The following is a 13,727-nucleotide window of genomic DNA, read 5'->3' on the forward strand; positions in this document are numbered from 1 at the left end:
CTTGAATGAGGAGAAGGCCGGGCCCTTTAAAGATGGGCCATTGTCAAAGGTGTGTATACTGTCAGCCTTTCTTCTAGCCTTCCCCAAAGGGACCTGCGGCCCTTCACAAGAGTGATTGCTCACTTCAGGTTGGTGGGGTGAGGAGGACAATAATCAAACTTTATGGGAATTACTGGACACTGGCTCTGAACTGACACTAATTCCAGGAGACCCAAAACATTTTGAAGGCCCACCACTCAGAGTGGGGACATACAGATGTCAAGTTATTAACAGAGTTTTACCTCAGATACCTTTCACAGTGGGTCCAGTGGGACCCCAAACACATCCTGTCATTATATCCCCAGTTCCAGGATGCACCGTTGGAATAGACATACTTAGTATGGTAGAGAATCTTATCGATCATCTTCCTGGAGCACAAGGACCTTCTCTTTTCAGTGTCATGGATTAGCCCGTGGTTCTAATTAAAAATAAAACTATTGAGAGAGGGAGAGTGAATAAATGTAGACTGACTATATATCTCAATACCTGGCATATTCACTTGTACAGAATAAATCCTTATATGACTGAATGCTATTTGCACAAACAATGGGAGTGGTGGTCAGGCAAAACTTACCATAATGTTCACTGGCAATGTCAGACACGGGTCTGCCAGAGTAACGCAGATCTTAATAGAGCAAGCAGGGTATTGTAGTAGTAACTGTTAGTCTGCCTTCCGACAGTTCAATATTCTTGCTATAGCTGTCTTCTGCTTCTTCAGACATCATATAATTTCAGTCTTAAGTCCTCAGGTTACAGGTGTGTTTGAGGTAGAGTCTAATTCATCCAGTGGGGTTCCCACAAAGCCTAGCGCATGAGCAAGGCATGTCCTGTATCACAAATATAAATCACACCTCACAGAGAGGGAGGATGTTAACCCTGATGGAAATGAAAAGTGGAGGCTTGATTCATTTGTGGATTTTTTTCTTTTGATTCATGTGTTTTTAATGACCGGTGCTTCTAGGCTTTTAGAAATAAATGCACCACACTTTAGGACTTGGAGAGATTTAAGAGTTGGAGAAAATATGCTAAGGGCCCCTGGGCAGAATCAACATCATCCCATTGCCTAGATTCAAGCAATGATCCAGAGAAAACCATCCAGAGCCTAATGGACCATGGATACGTGCTTAGCAAGTAGTATGGAAAGACAACATTTTTTAAACTTCAACAACAGTGTATTTTGAGGGAGGACCAGTGAGATTTAAAGCGCAAAATTCTCTTCTATTTTCTGCTCAAGTGAAGTCTGACTCCTGTATTTTATTCTCTCCTATCTTCTATGACTTTGCTATAACCTTTATATATTATAACCGTACAATTGTGCCTGTGGACCCTGCAGCTGCCGGAGGCTGGCTTGCTCTGACAAAACCCTTGCATCAGTGGTTATCTCTATGCACCCACTCGTTCTGTGCTTCACAAACTGGTCAACCCAAAAGAAACAATCTAGAACAAATATTAAATAAAGTAGGGAGGATAAAACAATAGCAATATAAAGACAAAAATACAACCAATGTGTAAGAAACAAATGTCCACCATCAAGATTTAAAAAGCCAGGGAAGACACTTTTGTGGAACAAGCAAGAAACCCTAGCACTTTGAGCAAATTCAAGTTGGACCTGGAGGGATGTCCACTGACCAAATATCAAGCTGGTTCCAGCATGATTAGGATTACAATGGTCTATGTTTGATAGTAAGACTGTTCCAGATCTTTGTATGTGGCTAGAGGGGATTTGTCAACAGCTTAATCTGGCTAGACACTTTGCAGATGGGTTTGGGGCTTGCACTGTGTCACAGCCTTTGAGAAATTGGTGTTCATAATTTTAGCTCTGACACTTTTTCTTCGTCATATTTGACTTTTGTTATTGTCATCTTTGGATTACACAAGCTAGTGTGCTTCTTCAAGGTGAACTTAGTTGAATCCTCACTTAGATGACAGCTTGTTTGAATACAAACCTTCAAGACCACAGATACTATTCCAGTTGATAGCTGAGCACCATCTGCTCTCTTCACCACACTCTGCTGTAGCAATCTTATCTTCAGTTGTCATTTCATGAAGGTATGTATCAGGTAGGGCCATGTTATCAGAACTATCTGTTCTTGGATTGGGGCTCCAGTTAAGCAGGAGCCCAGAACCCATACGCTTGTCCATGGAATATGCATGACTGAACTTTACTTTGGCGGTTGTCTTATGACAAATTCAACCCCCCATAGGACCAACTAAACTAGCACAAACAAACAAAAAAAGAGAGAGAAATTAAATGCTCAAAGCAGGAAACGCAAACCCCATATAAACAAAAAAGTACAACATTGTTAATCATTCCCCTGGAGTATAAGGTGATTGCACATCATTAATTTCCCCAAAGACACAGCACTCCAGACACTGTTGGTCTGAGGAGTTGATGCAAGCACAGACCCAACTTCACCCGTAGCCCAACACAATTTGAGCTTCTGTTCTCTTCCCCTCTGTTTACCCTAAGTATGGGGTGTGGTACCGGGGGGGGGGGGGGAATTTGTTCTTTTGATGCGGTTCTGCTCAATATTTGCTTTCATGAAATGTTCACTGGAAAAACAGATACTATGGCAAGGTGTGATGAAGAAATCAGAGGGTGCCAGACAATCAGAAATAGAAGTGTCTGGTGTGTGACCCAACGACTGTAAATAATAAAACCCACGATCAGAGGATCTTAGGTTTTCATAATATTATCACTTCAAGAGAAAGCAAAAAATACAATAGCACTCAAAGCTTATTGAAATGAAAAACATGTATGAAGACACCATCCCAGCCCTTGGACCTTGAACTTGTTGCTGCTGTAGGAGACTTGGTTGGTGTAGCTATCGTGGAGTAGGGAATTACCCACAGTGCTTCACGTGGCAAAATGGGCACAGGGCTGCTGGGGGACTGCCTTGGGGGCCCTCCTTTCATTGATGAAGTATGGGGAGATAGGCCCTGCACAGACAAATATGCAGGGACCCCCTTCCTCTGCCACGCTCACACTCTGGAACAGTGTCAGGATGGAACTTCTGGTCCGTTTGGGGGTAGGGGGTAACTGCTAGGCAGGTTGCTGAGGTCTGTGCCCAGCCACTGTCCCAAATGAAAAGTGTATCCTCTTAGAGCCCCTGTGCCTGGGACACCTACCATGTGAGGGAGCCCACAACTGGGGGTCAACAGTACAGTCGTGTGTGTGTGTGTGTGTGTGTGTGTGTGTGTTAACCACTGGCTGTGGGCACCAAGGTATCAACATATGACTTTAAATATATCCCACCCGAATTTTGAGAAAATCTGAAGAACAGATTTGAATCATTGAACACGGATAGAAGACCTGATGCTGTGGGGGGCCCTCAAGAACACTATATACAAATAAAGCAAAAGGTCACTTTCAAAGACTGGAAAGAGCTGCCCTTTAGGAAGCTGGGGGTCCGGGATGTACTCCTACAAAGGTCCGGCCAACGGGTACACCCTCACAGAGCCCAGGGCCGGTGAGCAGTGGAGCGGTGCACCCTAAGGCAGCAGCAGCCCACGGAATAAACTCACCGAACATCCAAACACTTGAGGTTCCCACGTGAGGAGGGAGACATGAGGCCCCAGGATCAAGGCCAGACAGAGACCTTTAAAATAGCTGAAATATTTATCACAAAAGCAGAGACAAAGGTAGAGGGACAAGGACCAAATCACCAGCCAGCACTGGTTGAAGGTATTTTAACATGGGGAATCTTCTTAAACGTTTGTCATGCACAAACCTTGAGCAGGGGTCAAAATTTCCCCTTAATTTAGAAAATGCTCAGCCTACAGAGTCTGAGAAGGAAATTTAGAATCAGGTGAATGTAGTATTAAAAGATACAGAAGGTATCTTTTCTAGAAGAGCTGACCACGCAGTTCGAGAGGCGACCCAGCATCCAGCGGAGGAGAAGTTGCAGGAGAAGACATGGAATGCAGTGGTCCCACTAGCAGGCAAATTAAAGACATTTTATTAATTTCTCAGAGGTTAGAAGCAGCATTACGAGGTCTAGTGGGAGCCCCGACAAACACCCAGAGAGCAGGCTCTTGCTCAACTCTTTGCAGAAATCCTTCATTTCACACTCTGGTTTGATGAACTCCAGATGGCAAATCCTGCCACGCAGAATGGTGTCGGTCTTACAGAAGAGCATTGGGTCTTATGGGGATGAGCCAAGTGTCTGCAGAAGGAGAGAATGAAGTCAATAATGAGCGGGCAAACTGAAGGTCTCTGTTTAATGCGGAAGCAACCCTGATGCTGGAGTCCTCAAGTGATGCCACAACAAGCTTTGTGTCTGAGAATACGAAGTGACCTGCAGAAGATCCCCCAGATGGATGGAGTACTGTGGCCTGTGGGGTAGCCACCCCCGACAGTTATTCATGGGTTCAGTAGGCGCAATCATATTGGGAGAGATAGTCAATAGGCTCAAATAAATATTTTCTGTTATTCTCTCCTTTCAGCCAAGATGCATCTGATATCACCAATGATATCCCTTGTTACACATCCTCTACTGAATCCAGCTTGAATCTTGTGTAGCTGTCAATATACTGTTGCAAATGTTGTTGATGATCTTCAGCAAAACTTCACTTCTAGGTGAGAATAATGATACTGTTCTATAATATGCACATTATGTAGCAACTTTCTTTAGAATAGGTACAAATATGGGTTTCTCAGTCAGTTGGCCAAGTAGCTGTCTTCTGAATTTCCTGGTATAGATCAGGAAGTATTTCTAGTACATCACTGGCTTAGTCAAACACATTTCAGTTGTTATTCCATCAATTCCTGAAATCTTGGTTTCTGCTAATATTTTCAGTGCAGCTTGGACTTCCTCCTTTAGTACCACTGTTTTTTCATCTTTTGATACCTCTTGAAATGGTTGAATGTTAACTAGTTCTTTTTGGTGCAGTGATGCTAGTTTTTCCATTTTCTTTTGGGGCTTCCTATTATCATTCAATATTTTGCTCATAGAATCTTCAATATTGTAACTCAAGGTTTGTAATTTTTCTGGAATTACTTGTTTTAGATATGCTGAGCATATGTATTCTTCCTTTTTGGATTCTCACTCTAGGCCTTTGCACACTCCATTATAATAATTTTATTTTGTCTTCTTAAGCTGCCCTTTGAAATTTTCTGTTCAGTTCATTTACTTTGTCTTTTCTTTCTTTTGCCTTAGCCTGAGGGAAACTTTCAGTCTTCTGACATCCATTTTGATATTTTCTTTCCTTCTACCTTTGTTATTCTGGTTAACTACCCTCTAAATGATACTCATTAAATATATTTCATAAACACAAAATATCACATAGTAGCTACTTCTGAGAAAAGAAGGGCCCACTGTGGAAACGGGGGTTTCACATACGTGCAAAACGCATTTGGTCAAGAAAAGGTCAGCACGTAGTTTTGGTCTTTTACATGAAAGACAAACAGAAAATCACCAGGAATTATACTCTTTCAAATAGAGAACAACAATATGAGAACGTTTCTCTCTCTCTTTCTCTCTCTCAGGATCAAGGGATGAAACACTGGTTTATACTATCCACTGTTGGGTGTAGCCTGGAAATAACACTTTTTGTTAAAAAGATGAAGGGAGGTAAATCTGAAGGGCTCGAACACTCTGCTCCACGGTGCTTGGATTTACCTGCTGGGTGAAGAGTAAACTCGGGTCCGTGGGTGTCTTTTAAAAACGGCCAGGTGGGCCCGGCCATAGAGAGCAGGCTGGGCTTCCCTCCCGGCCTGGGCGCTTCCCGTGGACTCCAGCCTGTTGAGCGGGAAGAGGTGGTGGCTGGTGCGCGTGGAGAAGTAGAGCTGCCCGCCGGGCGTGTGGCTGGCGTACGGGTTGCTCAGCGCTAGCGTCAGCTCGAAGTCCAGCTTGCCCCATGAAATTGAAGGTGGGCGAGATGTTGGACTTCTTCCTCTTGACGAAATCGTATGCGTCGTTCAGCGAGAGGTTCATCTTCTGCATCAGGTAGGCCATGGTCACTGTCACCTACCGGCTGATGCCGGCCAGACAGTGCACCAGGATCCCGAACTTCTTGGAGCAGGCCTTGTCAATGAAGCTGATGGCCTCGGGGAAGAACTGGGAGAAGTCTGGCTCCAGTGGTCGGAGATGGGAATCTGCATGAAGCCATTGGGCAGGTTGGGTGTGACGTTGAGGATACACTTGATGCCGTACTTGCCCAGCACGTCCAGGTTGGTGGAGTCCTTGGCACAACCGAGGTAGAGGTAGGGCAGGATCTGGATGGGGAAAGCTGGCTGTCTGGATGACACGTGGCTTCCCTTTGATTTGGTGACATTGCTGGGCAGCTCTGCGGTCAGACGGCTGGGACTCTCCGATGGAGCAGCCGGAGCTGAGGCGCAGGCCGCCTACACCCAGCACCGAGGTGGGCTGGGAGCCGCTGGTCGAGGACAGGTGCCGGGCTTGGGCTGCCACTCGTGGTGGCCTCCTCGTAGAGCAGCACGGTGGCCGCCTTGCAGCATGGGGTGAAGCGCTCCTTGTCGGCGTGGTTGGTGACGATGGAGCAGATGGACAGGTTGCCCTTGCGCAGGCCCCGCAGCATCAGGTCCAGATGGCCAGGCTGACGGCCGTCTTGATGTGTGACAACTCGAAAAGCTCCTCCGGCAGCCCCTCGGTGCTCTTGCAAAGCATGGCTCCCACACCTGCTGCCGACTCGGACCTCGTCCAGGTGCACACCTTCGCCGTTCTCCAGGCTGACATGTGCGCCCTGGTTTTTCATGGGGAGCGCGTGCTGGGTAGCCCTGCCCTGGGAAGGCACCAGGGCCACGCGGGCCTCAGACACATCTCTGGGCACCTGCCTCCTGCCGAACTGCCTGCCGGTTGGCCCGCCCACCTGGCCCTCCCAAATCCTTCAGTTTTAAGGCATTAAAAATACAGCTGTGGAGAAGTGGCACATTCAAAATAGAGTCAACGTGGCAAAGCTTTCCGACGCTTCATTTGCTGCGGGGGCTTGGCTCCATAGGAAGGGAAGCATATCTATTACTACTTAGAGTGTGGAAGAGGAAGTATAACTCTAAGAAATCTGGAAGTTGTCAAAAAGGAAATCGAATGTATTGGTATTCTAGGCATTAGTGAGCTGAAATGGACTGGGATAGTCATTTGACTTGGATAAGTGTTATTGATGGGTGTCATCCAGTCAGCCATGATTTACAGAAACCCTATGTATGACCAAAAAACAAAAACACCACCTGGCCCTGCGGCGCCAGGTCCGCAATTGTTATGTTTTAGCCCACAGTTGTAGCCATGGTGCCAACCCTCTTTAGGGTCTTCTTTCTTTTTCATTGTCCCTCTACTTTACCAAGCATGCTGTCCTGTTCAAGGGACCACTTCCTCCCAGTAGCACGTTCACAGTAGGTGAATGATGTCTCACATCCTTGCTTTTAAGGAGCAATATGGCTATGCTTCTCCAAGACAGAGTTGAACAGTATTTTGCCAGTCCGTGATATTTCAATATTCTTCACCAGCATCAAAATTCAAATGCATCAAAACTTATTTGGGATTCCTTATTCATATGAGATGATTAACAATCATATGTACTTTACGATTGTGACTTACTATTTACTATTTCAGGAACGACACTGCACACATGGTTACAAAGATCAAGGTCATTCGTTAAGTACAGTGCTGGATGTGCCAGGCTCTCCTGCACACCTAGTAAAGGAGACCAGCTAATACCACCACTATTCAAATTCACTCACTAATGACTAACTCTAGTGACAAAATATTGTTACATTCTACCACGTCCTTCAGTCTGAATGCATTGATAATTACTGCTGATTGGAAGGCAACTATTAAATGCAAAAGGATTGGGATTTGGAAAATATAGACTTGGTGATAGAAAGTAAGATGGACAAGCATGACAGAACTTGTAAGACCAAAGACTACTTCAAAGAAAATATTTTTTTCAAATGGCAACTTTAGATGTGAAATCTACACAAATCAAATTGCCTAGACCTCTGGGATTTCTCTGTGAAAAGACAATGTAGAACCACATACATTTAGTCAAAACAAGGTCAATGGCCGACTGTGAAATAGACCAAAATTGCGCAATGAAAATTAGGTTGAAGATAAGGATAATTAAAACAAGTCCAAAACAAGTCCAAAAAAGCCACACATTTACAGGCCATCTCAAAAATAGCTCTGTTGCACCTAACTTGACCAAACAAAAAGGATGATATCAAAAATATCATACATGAAGTAATAAAACAATTAAATTTAAAACATAAGGGAGAGGAGGAAGTAGGTGCTAGAAAACCCTGAAACATAGTCTTGAAAGTAGAATCGCTAAAGCAAATAAAAGAACTGACGAAGTACACAAGCTGAACAGAAAATTTTCAAAAAGCCATTTGAGAAGACTAAAGTGAAATGTGCAAAGACCTGTAGTTAGAAAACCCAAAGGTAAGAATTAAATTCAAGACTTAAGTTGTCATATTGAAGGATTTTATAAGCAAAAGAAGCATTAAAATAAGATGGAAAGAAATATTAATTAAACTAAAGAGAATTGGCCAGCAATCAGCCATTACAAGTGGTAGCATATGATATATAATCATTTATTATGGCCATTCTAAGCATAATTCTACAGTTCTGCCGGTACAGTGGTGATCCATTGGGTTGCTAGCCTCAAGGTCAACAGTTACGAACCATCAATTGCTCTTGGGATAAAGACAGGTCTTCTACTCTGGGAAACTCACAGGGGTGGTTTGACCCTGTCCTACAGGGGTCTCTATGAGTTGATATCAAGTGAATGGCAGTGAGGTTTTGAGCTAAAATTCCTAAAGTGATGTCATATCATTGTGTATTCTCTGCGGGTGGCTGTGATCCCATTTTGGAGGGAGTTCTTTGTTACACGACAGAAGTGGGGATAAGCCCTAACCTTAGTAGAGGGTATGAACCAACCCACATCCTGTTTTCTTGGGTGTGTCTTTAAGATTACTTTAGTGAAGGGTGTGACTTAAAACATCATCATTAATTTACAGTGGTTTATGGTCTTCAAACAGGTATACCACACATCCATCAAAGCCATTCCTCAGTATATAGGAGTTTGTAAGTGGCAGAGGCTGCCAAGGCCAGATGTATAGGAGGCTGGCACAGAGGAGCAACACCAAAACTATGGGGTACCTTCTTCTCATCTGGCTCAAGACCTTGGAACTGTGCCACAGACTGAGAGGTGGGCTGGCTTCCTGGCCCATGGAGACAAAGGCCAAGGACCACATGGCTAAAAGATAGGACCAGAGAGAGATAATGTGGCTGCTGGTTGCGGGGATAAATGGTTTTATCCTCAATGCTTGCTGATCCTGACTTGTGGTAATCTATTAACTTCTCTAATAAAACCCCATAACCCTAAGAATTGTTGAGTTCTATGTGGCCCTTGGAACAAACTATTGAACTTAGCATAGAAGTAGACTGCTGAGGGAGGAAAGGTTGATATTACAATAGATAAAGAAGGACAGGACACGGAGGCCGTCTAACCACTGCCTAGTGGCAAAAGGGAAGCCAGGACAGGTTGGAGATGTGCAACTCCACTGCTGTTTACAGCAGTATATAATCAAGGTCACAGTGCAATGGACATACTTAAAAGTGCATTTCTGTAGGAAGACGCCTTATCCCATCCAAAGACATGACGGTGGCTGCTCAGGATTCAATGCTTGAGGACTAAACCAAAAGCTTGGCAGTTCATATCTACAAGGACCCTCCAGAAGACATTAACTTTGAAATTCCTAAGATAACAAATTCTCCAGAATACATGTGACTACAATGAGTTAGAATGGATCTAAAGGCAAATGAAAACAACTGAATTCTGGCCTTTAGACTGGCTCCTGGAAGATCACCTCTAAAAGCTAGAGAGGCCTGCCTTTGTGGCCCATGGCAGCCCCCTCATCCACACAGACAGTTCATACTAGTTTACAAACAGTGGAAGCTGCTCATGACAGAAAGACAAACCATACAATCAGAGTTGGAACTTGTGCTACTATAAGACAAATATGCCAGGTAAATGAGAGCCCACTGCAGGAGGAAACCATAAAATTAGGTGTGGGTTATAAAGATGCACTTACACATTTGACACCAAAAATGAAGAAATGCATTTCATATGCACAGGCCCCAGGAGAGAACATTCTCAAAGGCTAAGCAATTCATGGGAGTGGCAGGAAGGGGCGAGTTATAGAGGGAAAGCAGAGCTGGGGCTCAACATTTAACCTGGAGAGGGAAGTATACTTTATCCCATGTGCTTAGTGACTACTGACCAATTTAACAGGTTTATGGAACATGTCATTTTGATGCATTTCAATTTCAATGAAAATTATAGAAACCATTTACATTTGCCTCCTACCAGTTATGCCGACTTTGATCCAAATAAATATATGATTTTTTGAGACAAATATATATCCACATTCATTTTTTTCTAAGCTTTCCAATCTCGGAATTGTTTAATATACCTATCTCTATGGATACATGTCAATTTGCTATGACTGTAAATTGACAATCCCAGTAAATTAGTTTCAATCATGAAAGTATTACTTCAGTAATAAATATGTATATGTATATATATATCATATTAAATGAAGGGGGAAGTGCAGAGTGGAGACCCAAGGCCCAAGTGTCGGCCAATGGAGATGCCCTCATAGAGGGGTTTAGGAGAGGAGATGGGTTAATTAGGGTGTGAGGTAGTATCGATGAAGAACACAGCTTTCCCCCAGATCCTGGATGCTTCCTCCCCCCAACTACCATGATCCGAATTCTACCTTGCAGGGCTGGATAGGACAGAGGAAGTACACTAGTACATATGAGGGTTGGAGGTACAGGGAATCCAGGGTGGATGATACCTTCAGGACCAAGGGTGTGAGGGACGATGCTGGGAGAGTGGAGGGTGAGTGGGTTGGAAAGGGGGAACTGATTGCAAGGATCCACATGTGACCTCTTCCCTGGGAGAGGGACAGCAGAGAAGGGGGGAAGGGAGACTCCGGATAGGGCAAGATATGACAAAATAACGATGTATAAATTACCAAGGGCATATGAGGGAGGGGGGAATGGGGAGGGAGGGGGGGCGGGAAAGAGGACCTGATGCAAGGGGCTTAAGTGGAGAGCAAATGCCTTGAGAATGATTGGGGCAGGGAATGTATGGATGTGCTGTATACAATTGATGTATGTATATGTATGGATTGTGGTAAGAGTTGTTTGAGTCCCTAATAAAATGTAAAAGAAGAAAAGAGAAAAAATGATTAGGGCAAAGGCTGTACAGATGTGCTTTATACAATTGATGTATGTATATGTATGAACTGTGAAAAGAATTGTATCAGCCCCAATAAATTGTTAAAAGAAAAAATAAATAAATAAAAATAAAAGGTTAAAAAAATAAAAAATAAATGTAAACAAAGTCACAAAGTTCTTAGGAAGTAAACATCAAATGTAAAGACAAACAATTCAGTGGAGACTAACAAACTGACTGATCAAGTGACCCTTATCAAACCCAATATCTCAAATGTTGTATGATGTTAAATATTATAAATTTTATATATAGAATCAGAGTTTCATGTATATGTTGATAGCACATAATTACCATATATAGTCGAGTATAAGTCCAAACACCTAATTTTACCACAAAAAACTGGGGGGCTTGTTCAGCATAAAAAATGGGCTGAAAAACTCGGTTTATACTCGAGTACATGTGGTATGTTGTTTCAGAATGTTTTAAAAATGTACGGTTCCGTTCACATGTCGGTTTGACTCATCGTCGAGGTATGCAGCATGGCTGAATGCTGACATACACGCAGTCTCCAGGAGTTGGAGTGGATCTGATGGCAGTGGGCAGGTTTGGTATGGTTTACTCCAAGGGGTTTAGAGTCCTGTACGTTGGCTGCTGACCTCAGGATTGGCAGATCAAATGCACTGCCAGTTCAGTGAGGCAAAGATGAGGTTGGCTGCTCCCATGCAGATTGACAAGCTCAGAAACTCTACATAGGAATGCTGATTCAGAATCAACTTGATGGCATGGGAGTTTGTTTGGAGCAGGGGAAATGAAGGTTCTTAAGTGGAATGTACTTTTCCTACTGGCAGTTTCCACTCAGCCAGCCTTACTGTGGAAGAAAAGGCCTGGCGCCTGCTTCCATTAAGAGTACAGTGCATTAAACCCTATGGGACAGTTCTATTCTACTGGAATTAATTCCATGGCCACCAAAAAAAGGAATGATAGCATAATCGTGCCTATGAACACACATAAAATTATGATGAAATTCAACGATTAAAAAGAATTCTCAGCGAAAATCACCATGTCCATCATGAAGAAATCTAAACATACTACAGCTTAGGAATATCTAAATGACTAAGGAGGCGTACTGGTGCGGGGGTTCAACAATCGGCTGCTACACCTGGCGCTCAAGACCTGGGAACTTCTTCACATACAGATGACAGCCTAGAAACCCAGCAAGGAGTCCCTAAGGTCAAAGGGCATCGCTAACAGAATGGACTAGAGTGCAGCTGGCAACAAGAATTCTGTGAACATCAACTGAGCCTTTATCAACAACCCTTGGTGGGTACATCTCTGAAACATGGAAATACCACCATGCAATGATTCTTAAGGAGACCCTCAGTTAAGTCCAAGTAAGATATCTTACCCCATTTCGAACAATTCTATTACTGGATATTGTGCTATCTTCTATTAAAAATAAAGCTGTGACAGAATCTAGTGGGGGAAACAGGTCAAAGTACATGCACAGTGAAATCAAACACATGTAGACAAAAATTATGGTTAAGTTAGATATACCAGAAGGAAAGAGATACGACTTTATACGTGTAGTTACAATTCAGTTCCACGAAGAGCTTCTGTACTCCATGTGATAACTGACACATGACCAATTTAAAGTCCTTATCACTAGGAAGAATAAAATGAGTGAAAACAAGAAAATATGGTATTCTTTAGGACTTGTGTCACAAAAAAAATATTAGTACAGAACAGGACAAGAAAATTAACAAACAAAATCAACATGGTGGGAAACTCCCCCAAAATAATCTACTAAAATTCAAAACCAAGACCCAATCTCACTGCCGTCCAGGTGATGCCAACTCATAGCACCCCTATAGCACAAGACAGACCTCTGTCTATGAGTTTAGGAGACTGTAACTCTTTACAACCCTAGAAAGACCCGTCTGCCCACAAGCTGGTTTCGAACTGCACACTTGGCGGTTAGCAGCCCAATGCTGCTACCAGCACCAGAGGAGCTCTGGGCCAACGCTGCCCTAAGAGCCGAGATAGACCTGGGGGTGTTAAAGGAACCTGGGTGAGTCGTGACATTGATCTCTGGGATGAGGTTTACAGGGCAGAAGCCCTAAAGTGGGGTGCTGCATCCCGAGTGGGCAAGCCACAGCCCAGGGTCTGCAGCGTTCGGTAGACAAACCGCGGGAGCACAAGCTCGCACATGCGGTCCGGGTCTCGGTGGTCAGTAGGGCGACTGACGACCGCGGGACTGGCCTCCCCTTCCAGGAAAGGCCAGTCTGGGGCCGGGTCTTCTCATGGCGGAGACCCCACACCCACGGAGCGGACTCCAGGCCAGGACCCGCCCCTGGCAGGGCCTTTCCGGGACGAGGAGGACGGCCTGGGAGGGGCTCTAAGCAGGCCAAGCGGGACAAGGGGTGCCCAGGCCTGAGGCAGAGGCCCGCGACCGGCCCGGGGCGGATTTAGCGGGAAACGTCCCAGGG

At 44.2% G+C, this 13,727-nt stretch overlaps 3 pseudogenes; 2 read left to right on the plus strand and 1 right to left on the minus strand.

The window, feature by feature from the left end:
• LOC142424072 (uncharacterized) overlaps positions 1-13,727 on the plus strand; it is a 783,158-nt pseudogene that overhangs the window by 578,352 nt on the left and 191,079 nt on the right.
• Positions 3,735-4,336, plus strand: LOC142424762 (CYFIP-related Rac1 interactor B pseudogene; annotated as a pseudogene).
• On the minus strand, positions 5,657-6,668 carry LOC142424763 (dual specificity protein phosphatase 7 pseudogene; annotated as a pseudogene).

Source organism: Tenrec ecaudatus, chromosome 13 (genome assembly GCF_050624435.1).
Source record: "Tenrec ecaudatus isolate mTenEca1 chromosome 13, mTenEca1.hap1, whole genome shotgun sequence".
NCBI lineage: Eukaryota > Metazoa > Chordata > Mammalia > Afrosoricida > Tenrecidae > Tenrec > Tenrec ecaudatus.